Below are 17,949 nucleotides of genomic sequence, written 5' to 3' on the forward strand. Positions count from 1 at the left end.
GTGGGCAGTGTTATTTCTGTCAGCCCCGTCAGCACAAACGAACCGCTTGTGAGCAGCTCCCTGATGGCCCCGATCACCGTTAGCTACTTTTCCCTTCGTAAAGAAATGCTTGCTCCATAACTTTGTTGTGTTTGGATGTATTTGCATAAAACAAAGCGCAGTGATTACCGTGGAACGCTGCGTTGTTTATCAACGGAGTTGATTTTTAAGACCGTGCTTTCACTTTTCCAGACCGGTTCTCCAAGGAGCAGCCTTAGCCGTCACAGCGCGACCACCTGAGGCGGGAGGCGGCGGGCGCGCTCCCATTTCGAGCCCGCCGGGCGGAGCTGTGCGGGTGGCGCCGTTAGCACCCCCAGGCGCCCCTCGGCTCGGCAGGCGGCGCTGTCTGGTGCGGCGCGGCCCCGGCCCCGAGAGGGAAGGATCGTGCCGACTGCAGCCTGCGCCTTCTGCCCCGCCCGTGTGGGTCTGTCCTGTGGCTGTGGCGCTGCCCCCCTTCGTATTCACTCAGGTTAGGATGAGCGGGCTGTGTGGCAGCGCTTGCGGTAGTCGAGAGGCTTTGGAGCAGAAGCTGGTTGTGATGGAACACGTGTCACATCCTTGCGTTCCGCTTTTCATCTGTGGTTGAGCTGTGTGAACACCGGGGTTAAGGGCTTTTTGCACTGTGCCTAGACACGATCTTAGGCGTAATATGGTAACGAAACGTGTGAGTTCTGCACGGTGACTCGCGGTCCTTTTGTCTGAGCATTAGTTTTCCCTTCCTACCTTGATGTCTCTCACACCAGAACTGCGTTTTCAGCTGCAGAGGCCCAGCGGCATAATTAAGACGTGCGAGTTGTCTGCTGGCACGTGCCTGCGTGGGCTGCTGTGTGCTTTGTGTGTCGCGGTGCTGGGCGATGGCCGGCGGTCGGCATTGCCCTTCCTCAGGGGGCTGGTGCCTGCTTTCTAGGCTGCAGAGGAAAAACAGAAACTGCTCCATCTGCATTCTTGTTTCAGAAGCAACTTAAACTAAAAGCCTGAAGTGAAGTCTCTAAATCTGCAGGACTGTAGCTGCTTACGGCAGTTGTAGCCCTGAGGCTTATTTTCTAAATTACATGTGAACAATGGCATATAGAACTTCCTGATAGAAAGGTTTGGAACAGCAACAGTTACAGCTTTTGCACTGTGTGCTTCATCAGTTCTCTTTGACTGAGAGTGTTACAGGTAGATTTCAACCAACAGCCTTTATTTAAGGTCTATTTAAATGTCATCAGTATGGACAAAAAAAAAAACCCAAACAAACAGTGAGGGGAGGGTGAACTAGTTTGCTGCACTCTGATGTGGGTTCTTATTATAGATCAGGCTGTAGTGTGGTATAATTCAGGTTTTACTTTTTGTTTGGAATCATTTTCTAAACTTCCATATTGAAATTTGCTTCAGTTTCTGAGGTGCTGATTGTTAAAAATCGTGAACTGTTACTTGCTACAGTTTCAAGGAGGCTCTCTAGCCCTGCCGAACCATTGCCAACATCAGCTTTGGTTTTGTGTAGTGAACTCCATTGAAGCCTCTATAGTGAAGATACCACAAACTCTGCAGGCAGGTGGTTCCAGTACTGCACTGTCTTTGTGTGGGAATAATCCTGCCTGATACCTGTCTTGAAAAATGCAGACACAATTTGTAGCCTTTTTTTTCTTCTTACACCATCTGTTACTTCTGAGGAGAGCTTTGCTGTGTTAGTCCTATTCGAGATGATGCAGTCTGCAATTACCTCACTGTGTAGCTTTTCTCTTTACAAGACCAAACAAGTCCTGCTTTCTCACCTCCTGTGCTTCTGTCCCCTAACTCTCTGAATATTAGTCATCATGCCATACTTGTCTATACAGTACCTTTCTCATCTGGAAGAGATGAAGATGTGAAAAGCCCCTGTGAGGATAGTGGGGAAGATCTTAGAATGGTATGAAGTAGGAGCATAGGTACCTAATCTGGGTGCTAATTAGGTGTGTCAGTTTAGAAGCTCTTCAAGTTATTGCTTGTATTTTACCTTTTCCACCCAGATAACTGACAAGAAGTTGGTTCTGGAGAAGTTAAGATTTCTTAAGAAAAAAGGGTGGCAGCATGCTGTGCCTTAGGTCTCCACAACTCCTACAGATGTCGCCTACACTAGTTTGTTTTCCGAAACCTCTTGTAAGGAGAAATTTATCTAGAATATGTATGTTTTCTAAGCCTTCTATTTTTATTTTTTTTTTAGTCTTATTAACTTTTTCCGTAAGAGCCAAGAATTTTAAGCTCATGCTTTCTGCCCAAAAAGGAGATTTTAATTATGGTTGAGTGGCAGGAGCTTTTTTATGGCCAATAACTTCTTGATTCAAGTGGTTATTGTTTGTTTTAAAAAGCGAACATGTTTCTTGAGGGTGAGCAAGGATTGAAAAAAATGAGAGATGAGGTAATCATGGAAGCTAAACTGAAATGAAAGTGGTAACTGGGTAGAATGACATTAAACAGCCATAGCATATGTGAAGAGAGGTGTTAGGTGTGAGGGCGGGTGAAGAATCTAGACTGAAATCTGTGGAAAGGAACTTACATTTAAACTGCTTGTGGAGCTATTCCTTGCTGCCTTCCATCTGGAAGATGTGGAGATTCTCATGTGATAGTAGGGAATAAAGATGCCACAAAAGCCTTTGGCTTCTGCGGAAGGGAGGCAGTTTGGGTTAACTCCTAGCATCCCTGTGACTCTGGCTCCTTCCTTAATATTGCAGTGATGTTTGTGCCTGTTGTCTTTTCAAAGCTTTGCCTTTACAAACATCTGTGTAAATATTTGCTACAAGTTCAAATAAACAATATTCTTTTCTGCTTCTTGCAGAATGCAAAACTAAAATCTCAACCAGGACTTCAGAAGTTAATTTCTTTGTGGCTGTGTAGTTTCATCCATAATGTGCAGTGCATTCCATCAAACTTACAGGATGTGTAACCTGGCAAAGCAAACTCTGCTACTGGAACTGGAGCGTTTATATTCCCTGATATCCTTGTGTTACCTGTTTAACTTTTGCTAATACTTTTGTGACACTTTATTAATAAAATGTAACATGTCCATGACAGTAATTTAATTTTACTCTGAAACATGGTAATAAATGTTTGAACTGTAGAGCATTTATGTAGAAGTGTTTTAGCCTGAAGAAATGTTTAGAGGAGAAGCTGAGCTGTGCTTCTCCCACTGGCACTACAATTTAGCAGTGTATATTCAGAAGTAAATGGTTTTCAGATTAGAACATCCTCTTACAATGAAACCAGCCAGAGGCATGAACATTAAAAAGATCAGGAGAACAGTACTGCCCAGATGAAAGACAGGCAGATGGGTGGTGAAGCAGTCCGTGCACAAAATGAACATGGTGCCCTTGTGGAAGCTTAACTGAATGCCTGGTTTGCCAGGGCTGCATGACTTCTGCATAATTTTGTCTTGTAGACTGGGAATTGACCCATGCAATTGGAAAAGGAGGTATTGACTTTAAAACAAACAAACAAAAACAAAACAACGGAGAGTGGAATTGTATGTGCCAACAACTGTTCCCAAATCTTGGTACAGACCAGTTACTGATCCTCAGTGCTGCTGAATCTTCCATTTACATACTGTTTTAAGAGAAAGTTGTGAATCATCTTTCTCATGCTGTAGCAGAAGTTGCATTGTGGGTTACCCTACTTGTGAGTCCCCGAGGAGTTTGTGTTTTTGAAGTATCAGTTAATAAAATGGAAACAAACTGAGAAAATTCTGGGAATAAGAAGTAAATGGAAGTGTTATTGCTCTTAAGATTTTAGGAAAGTTGTGACATGCTAAAATCTTGAAAATTCAATTGTATATTACTGCACTAGTGCAATGTCTTGATTTAGAAGGTGGAGGGCAGCATTGAATTCAGAGCTAACTTGTTAAAGCACTTATTATTAGAGATGCAAATTGAAACGTCCGCAATTTGTTGAGAAGTGGTAATTTTGAGGACTGAGCAAAGACGATGTGGTTTTACTTGACTAGGAGTTGTGTTTCAACAAGTAGAATGGCAGATCTCCATATAGACAGTGAAAAAGAATATATTTCTATTATTCAGCATATAATCTGTTAAAATTTATGCCTTTTTAAAAAAACTCAGGACTCAATAGAAGAGCAAGGGAGCATCTGAACTGAAACTATGCCTTCAGATTCTTTTGCGATGACTTATATGCAGCAGTATGCAGTGTTATGTCTGCCATTGTATTCTATGCTACATGTATTTCATTATTTCTGGCATGTTTGGAAGTGTCTTTTTAAAAACCATATGCATTTTAACTGGTGCATGTTAGAGTTATTTACAAACACTGGTCAAATGTGATGTGTTTGTTTAACCTAGTTTACTAGCTGAGTTAAAGGCAGAACTGTGACCAAATAAAAACATGTTTTGGCATGGCCACTTGCAATATGTCTTAAAGAAATCAAATTCATTTAGTAACAAGGGCGCTGTTTTTTTTTTCTATCTAGTTGTGCCTTGTTTAGAAAACTGATTTAAATATACAGAGTCAAATCTTTTTGCATTCTTTCGTAAAGCAGGGATTTTGAATTAAAACCTATGTGATTTTCCTCCTGCTTTCCATAAATTTCCATAAAAAGTACTCCTCCAGTAAGAACCAAGAAAATAGACAGTCTACTTACAGTTTCTATTCCATTTAATTATAAAAGCAAAACAAAAATGGGGAGAAACAAAACTACAAGTGATAGCATTCCATTCAGGTTTTTTTTTTTTTTCTGTTAAATTTCCCTATTCTTCCATTACAGGAAAAAAAAACAATTTTCCTCTCCATATTTCTTGCCAGCAAAAGCTTTGATCTTTGCTGCCTTGTTACAAATGTCCACGTTCTATCCACGGTGTGGGAGCTATTTGAGGAATATGGTTGAATGCCAGACCTGCAGTCCCTTGGCATCCCCATGGGATGGGGACAATGTAGAGGTTTTCTCAAGCACACTGTGGACTGGAGGAAGAATTTTAGTGATGTTGTCTGATACCTTATCATTCCTGCCAAGGTACAAACATTCTTGAGTTGAGTTGGTGACAACTTTCTGTCAAAGCTTCACCTGACTTGAATTCATCATAGAAGGTCTCCTAAAGTGTCGTTAATGGAGGGATGTTTGCTGAATGTGGTGCTATTTGTGCATCTCTGGAACACATGCATGTGTATGCAGATGCATGCTCACATATGGTGTATGTCTAAAAAATAATGTATGATAAAAAATACCAATTACACAGTTACCATGTTAGAATTTAATCCTGTCACATTTAGCTTGATCTATTCAGAAAATGGCAGTCCTGATACAAACTCTTTTTTTCTCATCCAACCTTAACTTGTGAGGGCTGTTCCTGATTTCAGCCACATTTGATGAAGTGGAGGGGAATGTAAATCTGATACATTTTACTCTTTGTGTCATGTGGGAAGGACTTGTTTTGAGCCCTTCTACTCAAGCTGCACTGCACTCTGTTAACCATTTCAGTATCTACACAGAGGGCAGCCATTGTAAATGTCCAACTCCAGAAAAGCCTTTTCAACAAAGCTCTGCATCTCTAAACCCAGTTGTTTGGGCACCAGATTTAAAAAAGATGCTTAAGATCAGAATTTCTCATTCCTCACATGTATAGAAACTGCTTCTTTTAGCAAACTTCACTTCTGTGTGTGTTTTAAGGTGCGGTGTGTAAGGGGCAATGGCAAGTGATAGATATCATTCTACACAATTTGAGCATCTCACTGCTTGAAAATATAGTACTTGAATTTAAAAAGCTTCAGAAGCATGTATATGCTTGGAAATAATTTCTTATATTTGTAGCAATTAAAATCCTTCTGCAAATTTCAAGCATTTCAGAGAGAAGCACTTCAGGGATGTGCATACATGTTTACCATAGTTCACTTAAATGTAAATTCCACATCCTAGTGAAACAAAAAGGTCAAAAAAACCTCTTTTTTGAGTATTAACAACATTTGAAAGCTACATTCAAATGACCACTTCTCCTATATCTACTATTAACGGAAAAAGTGATACAGAAGTAAAATTGATGTTAGGTGGTCTTTATTCTGTGGCTTCACAAGGAACGTAAGAACCATTCGGACAGCTGACATAGTTAACTTCCCATCTTTATGGTTTTGATAGTGTGGAATAGTTGAAAAGGTTTATGTAGGAAAAATGAAAGAGGAATAGTGAAAAGGATATCTTGAACAGTGACCCAGATAAATTGCCTAAAAGTTGCCTAAATTTGGTTCTTAGTGCATGACAGAATAGCTTTTATCATAGCAAGTCTATCACACTGGACGAAGTCCAGGTTGGATAGAGCTCTGGTGTCTATAGTGCATTGATTGAAGTTGGTAACCAATGTGTGAACCTGTTTTAATTACAGAAATTGTGATGGATTTAACTTGTAACTAAGTAAAATACAGCTACATACAAGTAATGTGCCTGCACTAAGCATAGATTTGAACCATGGAGTAGTTTGGGTTAGAAGGAACCTTTAATCTTGTTCCAACCTTCCTTCTATGGGCGGGGACGCTTCCTGTACACCAGGTTGCTCAAAGGCCTCTGATTGCTCCAGTCTGGCCTTGAATTTCTCTAAGGAGGGGACATCCACAACTTCTCTGGGTAACCTGTTTCAGTGTCTCACCACCCTTACAACAAGGAATTCCCTTCGACTATGTGGTCTAGTCTACCCTCTCGTTGTTTAACTCCATTTCTCCTTCTCCTGTCACTAATCCTTCTTGTGCTGGGGGGCTCCAGAACTGGATGCAGCATTCCAGCTGTGGTCTCATGAGAGCAGAGTGGAGGGGCAGAATCACTTCCTTCAACCTTCTGGTCATACTTATCTTGATGCAATCCAGGATATGGTTGGCCTTCTAGGCTGCAAGAGCACGTTGCTGGCTCTCAATTAAATCTTTAATCAACCAACACTCCCAAATTCTTCTCCTCAGGGCTGCTCTCAAGCCATTCTCTGCCCAACCTGTATCTGGACTTGAGATTGCTGACCCAGCTGCAGGACCTTACACTTGGCCTTGTTGAACTTCATGAGGTTTACATGGGCCTCAGAATGCACTTGATCCCTCTGTCTGTGTTGCCTACAGAGATGTTAAACTTTCTTTGCTGGTCCCAGAACCGATTCCTGAGGAACACCACTCATCAATAGTCTCCACTTGGACATGGACCCACTGACCACAAATCTGAGTGCACCATCCAGCCAACTCCTTATCCAGTGTATTCAGTGAGTGGTCCATCCATCAAATCCACTTTTCTCCAATTTGGTGACTAGGATATAATGTGGGACAGGGTCAAATGGTTTGCCCAGGTCCAGGTAGATGGCATCAGTTGCTCTTCCTTTATCCATTCCCCCATCATAAAAGGCCACCAGGTTTGTCAGCCATGACTTACCCTTGGTGAAACCATTTTGGTTAACAACAATTACCTCATCTTTATTTTCCATGTGTCTTAGTAGAGCCTTCAGGAGGATCTGCTCCATGATCTTATGTCAATGGTTTAAGGGCTGGTTTGGCCCGGTTTTGTGATGAGTGGAGCAGAGGGATCTGCAGATCCGCGCCTCCAGAAAAAAAGGAAACAGGAGACCCCAAAATAATTAAAACAGCGGCACCGATCTGAGGAGAAACAAACTAATTTACTAAGTATATTATCGGAATGCAAGATAACACACTATAATACAATATAATCAGAATTGAAGCTAATAAATCAAATATAAGGAGAGAGAGAATGTCTGAAAGGGTGGATAGGCCTCACCACAAGGCTGAGGTGAGGTGCGCAGTCCAGTTGAGCAGCAGGGAGACGGGAGCAGTGCCCACGACGAAGGGCAGGCGAGAAAGAAAAAAATCAGGTGGCCTTGCCAGGAGTTAAACCTCCTCTCCCTGACCACAAGGTCCTCTGGGGAATGTAGTTCTTCTTCTCTTCAGGGCAGGTACCCAGGACTTGAGCATTAACAGTTAAAGTCCCAGTGCCCCACATGATGTTATGATGTGGAATACCGAAAGCCAAAAATCACAAAGCCTTGACATCTTACCAGGCACAGAGGTGAGACTAGTTGACCTGTGGTTCCCTGGATCTTTTTTTTTTCCCTTCTTGAAAATAGGAGTAGTTTTCCCACTGATTGGAGAAAGGGAAACGTGACAGAGTCTAAATAATGTTGTCTGTTTTTTTTTTTTTTTCCCCTGAGCTGTACCATCCTAGGTATGAGTAATGTTTTATAAACACAGTGAACTAAAATTAGTATAAACTTATAATTCAACAGCACGTTTTGTGACATGACATTCAGTGGACAGAAATTGTGGCTGGAAAGGACAGAGGTGAAGTAAGTGTCTGAAAAGTAACCCTTGGTTCAGAACAACTATTAAATGTCTTTGCTGTGAAGAGAAATTGAATACAGGATTGCAGTGAGCAGTTACCAATGGAGAGAGTGAGTGAATGTTGGGAGCCCGGGAAGGTTATGGAATAGTTAATAGTGATATTAAAATGGCAATAGAATAAGAGTGCCAAAAGGTCAAGATAACTAATAAGGGCATATTGTAGTATCTGAGAGAGAATGGGCTAAAAAGACGGTAGTGAAAGATCTTAGAAATAACCCATAATTTACTAACATGGATAAATTAGTTAACATGGAATTTGCATAAAATGAAAATAAAAGACCTTTCAATGCCCACAAATATATAAAAATGTGTAAACTGATAGTGGTGCAAAAAAGGTCATATTGGGCTAACTGTCTAAATGGTGTACTTCTAGCTTGTTTGGGTGACCCTTGTCATTTTGTATGTTGAAAGGAACAGGATAAGGGGGAGAACATTAGCTACCAATGTAATGTTGCAAATGTTATGCAGAAGAAGATGAAACTAAGGAGGAGTAGTAACAAAAAATAAATTCAGAAAGGGGGAGGAGGGGAAGCAAAATGAAGCATCCATTTTTGTGGATGGAAGGGTGAGAAAATAGAAAATGGAAAGAAAAAGAAAGGCATGTTAGTATGCTACCAAATAAAATATTTGGGTTCAGAACAAAAGTCAAGCTCCAAGCTGAAGAAAACAGAGCATTTGCATTTGTCTAAGCAGTTTTATTTTAAAATATATAGCTATGCATGAGCAACCTATAAACTGAGAAAGGGAGCCATATGGCTTACAGCTTTTTCCTGCTGTTTGTTAAACCAGTAGAATAGAATCCAAGTGTGCTTCATGCCCTGTGATCTTTCTAGCAACATGGTCCTTTCTCTTCAAAGGGCTGTCTGTGCTCCTGAGATCCTGAAAGGTGGAGGTGACCGATGGGCTGCTCACAGAGTGGAATATCCTTCTGTAACAACCTCCTGGGATTCTTCCAGAAGCTGTAGGCAGCCTCATGCTGTAGCATCATGGTGTTATTCTCTGGATAGTTTCTGAATTCTGGGCTGGACCTGCAGTAGAGTAACTGAGGGATAAGATCAGAGTGGTGGAGACTATGGGAGAGAGACAAAAAGGTAGATGGGCAGCTGCTGGATCCTGTTGAGTAATGCCAGGCCCAAATTGTAACTGCCCTTGTGTCATCCACATAAATTTTAATTTCATTGATCAAGTATAAACTTACAGTCTGCTCTGATTTTTAAGATTCAGTATTGCTAAAATAGTCTGTGTTGCTCTGTTTTCTTTGTTGTTCAATAAGAAGAGTGGTTTTAAAAAAATAAAAATAAGAAGGACATCTTGTACTGTTCCAAACAAGAGGTTTTGCTGGGAATTCTGTCTCTTTTTTTTTTTTTTTTTTCCCAGTTGCTCTATTCCAAGGCTTAGCAGTTACATTAATTGGTTGAATGAGTACAGAATCCTGGCCAAAAGTATTAAAATTTGTAGCAAAATTATAGTAGCTATTTGTCTGCACTCTTAACAACATAGTAAAAGCTCTCTTTTTTTTTTTTTCTATGAAGGTCACACTCAACTGATAGCTTTATAGTCATCCACGTGCTGACCCTTTTGCCTGATGAAGTGGCTGAAAACGTGCATAACGGATGTGCAAAGTCGCGTTCAGTCAATACTGTATGAACCTTTCCTGTTTATAAACACACGTACTTATTGCATAGCCTTATAGTGTGTACTTGTTATCTGTGAGCTGCTTGAATTTTGACAGCTTTTGTTTATAATGAGTTTGTATAGTGAATTAATTTTCAGGTGCTTTCAGTCATAGTTTCACAGATTGTTTTTGGAATGCTGCAGAGAAAACCCTAAAAGAAAATAGTTGATTAAATGTCATGTGTACACTGTGAAAATTTTTTGCCCAAATTGACTCTGATAGAGACAAAAAGATGATACAGTCACAGTTATAAAAGGGCTGGACGTCAGATCATGACATAGGGCATGTATGTGTGCAGTATAATATGTATTATATCATCCAGGAAGTACCTATGGAAAATTGTTCTTTTGGCACTTTTGGAGCAATTTTTAGCCTTCTTTTTGCTTTGTTTATGAGAAGGCTTTTCTGTGAATTTAGGGAAGAAATATAAAGCATTTTGTTAATATAAAATGTATCATGTCTCCTTTCCCCATTGATCTGTCAAATGCAACTGCATCTCTTTTGGAGGGTTCCTAAAATCCACTGGTGTGAATTCAGGTCTTAGCAGTAGGTTAGAGAGCTTGGTCATATTAGCATTCTTCTGGATGCAGGATTTTTCCAGCCTGTCCATTTATTTTTGTGCTTTTTGTTTTGTTTTGTTTTCCTTATTCAGATTTCTAACTGACTTGCATGGCAGTTTTGAGTTACCTTGCGTATTTTGTCGTGCTGAAACTTCCAGTTTCATTATTGTTGCTCCACCAATGCAGCTTGTACTGCAAGTAGGAAAAGATGCTGGGAGCAAAGGCCTCCATACATATGTAGGAGGCAATAAAAAAACAAGGGGGGGAAAGAGTGGACTGGGGATATGGGAGAAAGAGTGTGTGCAGCTTAATAACATATTGGCTGCCTTTTTGGGGAATTTGCACAAGCAGTATTAATATCTGAGTGCTGTGGGAGTTACTTCTCTGCAGCTTTTTACTTTATGAGATGACGGTGGTACATACTTGTGAGAGGGATTTACCTCTTCATTAAAAATTGTTGTGGATGTTATATGGATACTGATGTTCTCTCTCATCTTTTTCTGCTTCTTTACGTAGTCCCCCAGACAGAAATGGAGATGAAGTTTACACTATTGAATTTCTGAAAAATTCAATACCTTGATCTGTAGGGGCTCTTTTATTAGGACTTAGGTTTATTTATTTATTTTGTGTGTGTGTGAATACAGTTTATCGATTCAGGCCTTTGGATTCAAGCATTTGTGGCCAATTTTTTGAAAGGAGAGTTTGTTCACGTGTTTATTTAGTTCCTTTTGCTTTTGGTTCTGACTTGCTAAGCTAGTGCAAGGTCTCTCTCAGCTGTGGAATTCTGAGGATAGGAGTACCAGCAAGTATCGCTTAGCATTTAAGAAGAGTTTCAGGTGCCAATACGTCTGCAATTTGTGCACTTCTTTTGATTGCAAGGGTCTGTTTTTTAGTTGCATCTCTATTTTGTCTAGAAGAGTGATATACAAAGCTTTCCTACGTGTTGTGAATTCTTTTGACTGGCAGCCAATATTAAAACTCTTGGTGTTCGTAGTAAGGGGCAGCTCTAAGAACAGTATTTTAAGCTCCTGCTTAGAAATACACTTAAGCTCCAGTGAGAATATATTACTTGTTTCTGTAATTCAATTAAGTTGATAACAGGAAAATGGAGTATTTTAATAATTTTTATGACAGAAAAGAAGCATATATTACAAAGAACTTGCTGCTGCTCATCTGATCTCTTGGTCTTGGTGCCATATGCAATGTGTTGGCTCTACTTTCTGATTAGAAGCTGCTACCACTCATTTAGAAACAACGATAACATTCCCCTTCAATACCTCTGGGAGTATGGTTATAGGTTGTGGCATTCAATTATAATTATTAACTGAAGCATATGGCACTAAATACAAAGATATTTCACACATCAAGAGTTTTTATGATGACATTATCATGAAAACATTTACAGGATTTTCTTTTTAAGTATACACAAGCGGAAAATCACCTTTTAAAAGATCATGAAGTGTAGATACTTTTTTCATAAGGTAATTTTTGTTATGGTAGAACAAGTGCAGCTACCAATGGGCCACACATGATCTAGCATAGCTAATAACATAGACTTACAATTGTGAACTTTTAATAAAGGAATTGGAAGAAAAAATTGTGTCTGAACTTGAAAAATGAGAAATGGCTCACAGATTTAGCATTTTTTTGGAGTATTTGACTTCTCATTTAAATGAGTTAAGCATGATTCTTCAAGGTGAAAATCAACTTATCTGTGCATGTTTTAAGCTGTAATGGCATTAAAAATTAAATTATGACAAGCTCAGTTGATGATAAATAATCCTATGCATTTTGTTACATGGGCTAAACAAAGTCCTGTGAGCAGTGGAAAATATGCAGCTGTGCTTTCTGTTCTGATAAAAGGAATTTAAAAATAGGTTTAGAGCTTTACAAAAGAAAAATCCTCAATGTTTTGGTATATTTGTGGCTCCATTGCTAGTTGACATATATTATATATTTCACGTGTGGCTTGAGATTATTCCTCTTCACTCAGATTGGCCCAGGCAGGAAAAAGGTTAAACACCTCTGTACTAGAACCTGCAGTAAGCTATAGTATATCAGAATAGCTGTGTGCAGTGAATGTGAACTGTGGGACCCATAGTCAAGACGAGAAAACTATATTTTACTTCAATGGAAATTGAAATCTAATAAAGCAGAAGGCTTACAAGCACCCTTCTATTTTGTCTCCCTCAAAAAACAACAACAAAGCCCTATTTGAATAATTCATTTTAATTCAAATGAAGGCTACAGCCCAGATCAGTGTATTGATATGGAGTTTATGATTTATGGTATTGGAATGAATGTGAAATTAATTTAATAGTCATTGATCTTGTACTGTAATGTATTGACAATGTGTAATGTGATATCTGTGTTCCAGATTTTGACTGCTTTCTTATTGCTTTTAAAGGTTATTCCTTCTAACTCTACTTTTTTTTTTTTCCTCCTTAATATGAAGAGATAAGTGAGCTTGCTGGCCTTACTTTCCTTACTGTTGTGAATGATTCATTTGGCTTTACCGGCACTAGATCATTTGGTCTGGACTATTTTCTTCCTAGCTTACATTTGAGAAAGTAAGTCTTCATCAAATGCTTTGTTTCAGAAGTCTGCAAAACAAAATAAGACTTATTTGGTGATTCCATTTCTTGTCATGAATGCGGAGATAAAATTTAGGTGGTAAATTCTTCTGAGTCAGCAATAAATTTAATGTTAATTTTCATTCCACTGCTCTGAATAATGTCAAATTACTTCTTTGGAAAATCATTGAACCATACATATTTTTTTATTTTATAAATTTTGGAACTCGAGTTGCTGTATAGGCTACCTTTAGACATGACAGCTGTGGTCAGTTTAACGTTAGCTATTAATGCAAGTACCTCTAGCAATTTGGTGCTCATAGGCACAAGAAAACTTGTAGATATTGTTAGAGCTTTTCGATGTTCTTGTGATCCATCCACTGACATAACGTGTCTGACAAGCTGATTCAATAGACAACAGAGTGGTGGTTCTTCAGGTTCTGACCCAACTGACCGTTCTGTGAGCACCCAGCACTGAGTCTTCTGGTGGTGTTGAAGTAATTCCAATTATGATATCAAAGTCATGAGAACAGAATGTGCTTGTGACTGACAGGTACTTTGCAATGAGCTTTTCCAGGGCTGCAGCTAATTTCAGTAGCAGCCATAATCATAGTGTCTGAAGGGTTTTGAGTGTGTCTATGTGTGTGTTTCAGTGGTTTTTTTTCCTTCTTTGTTGATTTAAATATTAATTGGAAATACTTTGGATGCAACTCTGATCTCAATTATACCGAAAAACATAGCATTACTATGTTGGTTTCAGAGGAATAGCTCTTATGTGCTGCAGTTATATCCCTGTATAAGCAGTTTTAGATTTTATTGGTTTTCTTTTGTTTTACACCATGCATTCCCTACAGCAAAACAATAGGTGCTTATTTCAGAGTATTGTTAATAAAATCACATTTTCTTCTCAGACAGTCACTGCACAGAAGTGAGCAAATGTACAATAACGGCTAGAATCCTTAATGAAGTTGAACTGTTATTATGGTACTTAATCACATCAGGCTGATTTGGCAATTTTGTTTTCAACTAACAAACATCTTGTCCTCTTTCCCCCCCCCACCCCTTTCTTTTTAAGCACAGGCACATCATTGGTTAATGCACAGCATCACCTTTTCTGAAATGAAATTTGTCCTTTTCTATTATTTAGTGAGAAATAACAGGAGAATCTGCTTATTGGAGAGCTTCTGTGACTCTTACTAACATGTTTTCTTTGTGAAAAGAAAGACAAAACGCCAGCTAAATTTTGCTGAATTGCAGAAATAATTTTGGGTAGAGATGAGACAGTAAGATAATCATTTTTAAGGGTACAGTAGTTGTCTTCTTTATGGTGATTTGTACTAGTTGCTGCAGAATGAAAAAAGAGTTAAATGACATAAGAAGTAAATTTACTTGTTATAAAACTTTTATCTGAGCTGCTGTACTTTGACATATGAATTTTTAACTGTTCATCTAAAAAAATGTGAAGGTTCTTAATATTTGGAGGTAAGTAATATATATACCCATTACTTCTGTATTCCTGGACTGGATTCTCAGAGTTTCTGTCATGTCATTTTGAGCAGGCATTCTGTAATCTTTTGTTAATGTGGTTTGATACATTTTCAGCTACAAGATATATATATATATATATATATATATATATATATATATATATATATATATATATATATATTTACTGTGTTATCACTTGTAAATAGTAAACTGAGTAACAGAGGAGCTTAACTAGTTGAGACTTTACTACAAAGCTATCCAAGGATTCTTCACTGGAATCATCAAATCGATTTAATAGGGCTTTGATATATGAATGCAGAAATATGGGTGAGCTGCATCCTGAGGCTTCCCCAAGAACATGTCAGAAGTGTAATTTGCAGCAAAATCCATGTATTTGAGCTTCTGTGACAAATTATCATTATTTATCTAAATTAAGTAGAGCATACCACAGAGTGAATTACTATGGTCCTTGAAAGTTGGAGACAGGAAGAATAAGTTGCAAGATGCAAAAGATATCACTATTACTTTAGCACTTAGTAGCCTATCTGGAATTGTCCCAAGGCAGATTTTGGATCGGGAAGTGCAAGCATTTTTCAGTGTTCAGAGTTCAGTGGAATTTTCCAAGCAAAATAGCTATAAAAAGTAGCAAAAATAAGACATTTCACTGGGGGAGACTGGAGGTCATTTTAGGAGGGGAATAAAAAAGTGTTTTATCATGGAGAATTGAAGATTGCTGTTCAGTATTATGCAACACCTTCCAGTCCTCTACACAATTGTATTTAAATTTATTTTTAATTTGTGAAATGTGATCTGTATGCCATGCGCTCATGATATGTTTATGACTGATACATTTATCAGCTGCCACAATGACACATCGCATTTTAGAGGTTTAGCTTTTTTCGTATGAATCTTGATTTAAAATGATTATGCATCTAGTTTCAAGATCCAATAACTGTATATCCTTATATCCTCCATCAGAGGAAAGCACAAAAAAGTATCACTGTTGGTGTTGGGTCTTCTATGGCCTGGAGTTTGTCACTAGAATAATTTCCTTGCTGTTTTTAAATTTGCACAAGTGTAAATAATGTGTGAACGTCTATACAGTATCTTTGCAGGATAAAAGTAGTTACTGTATTTCAATCATATCCACAGCCGTTAAGTTTATATTGTGAAAAATTCATAGACAATCTTTAGCAGAAAAGGTGTGATAAGAGGGCATGGAATATTAAAAGAGATTATGAATCTGGAAAAAGAGATATTTATTGTACTCAGAAGTTGCAGTGTATGCTGAAAAGTTAAAATGGAAAACTAGCTTGGAAATGACTTTCGTCTAAAAGAAGGACAACTTGGGACAAGTGAAGATCAAACAGTGACAGATCTTGCATGTGAGTGATAGGTAGGGCTTCATCCATTCCTCCAGTTTTGTCCTGCCCTCTGCACTTACTGCCTGCTGGTCTTGGATGCTGAGACAAACTTTCTTAGTCCTATCTTAAGATGTTCTTTAGATATATTTGTGGCTGTGGTAGGGGCAACAGTACAGTGCAAAGTGAGATACATGATCTTCCTAGCTTTGCTGGGAAACTGGATTGCAGGCTGTTGTAAGGTTGTGAGATGAAGCAGCCTCCCAGTTCCTTTTCTTCTGGGCCGCACTGTCCATTTCTGTTGTACCATCAGCCATGTTTTCTCCCTAAATTATACCCATTTAGGTCCTTGTAACTAACACTTCATATCACAGCATCCTTTTGTCCCAGAGTTTGTTGTAAATAATCAATTCTTCTTGTTCCTTTTGTTTTTAGCCTGCTTGTGCAAAGCAGTGGGCAAGATTTCATGTTCTTTACTGGTTTACTCAAAGCAGATGCTCTGTGACAAAGAATTTGAGGGTGTAACACTGAAGAGATAAGAGGAGCCTTTTGAGAGGAGGAAAAAAAAAAAAAAGAGGGTTGTGCAGGGAGAAAAATATCCCAGTAGTATCAGGCCACTCAGCTGACAGAATGTTATTATGGTGAGATTTACTGACAGCAGTCAGCGCATTTAATTAGGTTGTTCTGATGTTACAGTGGAGTGCATAGTATGGTTTTCTGTGTTAAACTGCTTTACAGTAAGATTTCACTAGTTCCTAAACAATATCTGGATGCAATAAAATAAGAATAAAATATTTATTGGTAACTGTTGTAATGAAAATGAGCACGGAGAGAGCTGTAAGATACAGCAATAGATTGAACGGGAGCAGGTGGATCAGGAGCAGAAGTGCTTTTTACAGATCTGTACAAAGGCTCGTGACTCAGCCTCTTATTTGGACCTAGAATTTTGTAACCAGGAGGGAAATGTGCTTGTAAGTACAACAGAAGAAGCACTATGCTTTACAGTGGAGTTGCTGCACAGCATGGTACTGCAGGGACAGTGTGAGACCCTGTGAGTATGAATACTGGCAATTTTTTGTGTTTGGGTCATCAGCAGAGGTCATCGCCTACAGCCCTTCTAACCATCTATTGCACAAAGAAGCAAACTGAACCCAACTAAACCAGGGAAGCTGGGTTGTAAAAGAACACGTTTCCATCCCCTCGATGAATGAGCAGTCTCAGATCCCCAAAGTATGTGTTCTAATACTTTGTTCAATCTAATTTTAAAATTTCAGCTAGTGGAATTTCCTCTGGGAGACAGTTTTGAAGCCTCCTTTATATGTCTTGCTGCTATGAATTATTTGTTAATAATGTCTAATGTTTCTTAATGGGACTTCAAAAAAAAAAAAAAAGACTACTTCTTGAATTTTACTCTTGTGAATCGTATGAAATAAATTCTTTTGTATGTGTTTGCTCTTTAATTAGTTTAACATGATCATTTTGGTTTAACTCCACTTAGCAAAAATATATAGCTCTCTAATGCCTCTTTATTGCAACAATCTGCCCAATTTCTTTTCCTTTTTCTTTTTTTTCTTCCCCTATGGGTTTTCTCCCATTATCTATTCCCTTCTATTAAAGGTAAAAAGCTACTGGCTAGTCTCCAATTTTTGAACTGATAGTAGTATAAGTATTGCTTGTTGGAGACTAAAAATGTTCCACCTGTACCATGCCCACAGTGATCAATAGGAAGTCAAGTGACGTTTGTGAGGATGGGAGTGTGTGAATCAACAGAGGTTTCAGTGGAACTGCTCAGGTGAATCCAGTGAAACGTACAAAGTCTTCCAAAAGTAATTGTTCACTGAAAATTATAGATTGCTACTGTTGTGTGTTCATTGCTTGCATCTTATTTGGATGCAAAACTGAAGTTATGCTGAACT

At 38.7% G+C, this 17,949-nt stretch overlaps 1 protein-coding gene and 1 long non-coding RNA gene across 4 annotated transcripts in view; both read left to right on the forward strand.

The window, feature by feature from the left end:
* EPHA3 (EPH receptor A3) overlaps positions 1 to 17,949 on the forward strand; it is a 220,211-nt gene that overhangs the window by 24,293 nt on the left and 177,969 nt on the right. The window lies entirely within an intron of this gene.
* On the forward strand, positions 1,321 to 3,506 carry LOC128091219 (uncharacterized). The gene is made up of 2 exons (XR_008211304.1): positions 1,321 to 2,185; positions 2,837 to 3,506. It is a non-coding gene; the product is annotated as an uncharacterized LOC128091219 (long non-coding RNA).

This window comes from Tympanuchus pallidicinctus, unplaced genomic scaffold (assembly GCF_026119805.1).
Source record: "Tympanuchus pallidicinctus isolate F22 unplaced genomic scaffold, pur_lepc_1.0 scaffold10, whole genome shotgun sequence".
In the NCBI taxonomy this organism is placed as follows: domain Eukaryota; kingdom Metazoa; phylum Chordata; class Aves; order Galliformes; family Phasianidae; genus Tympanuchus; species Tympanuchus pallidicinctus.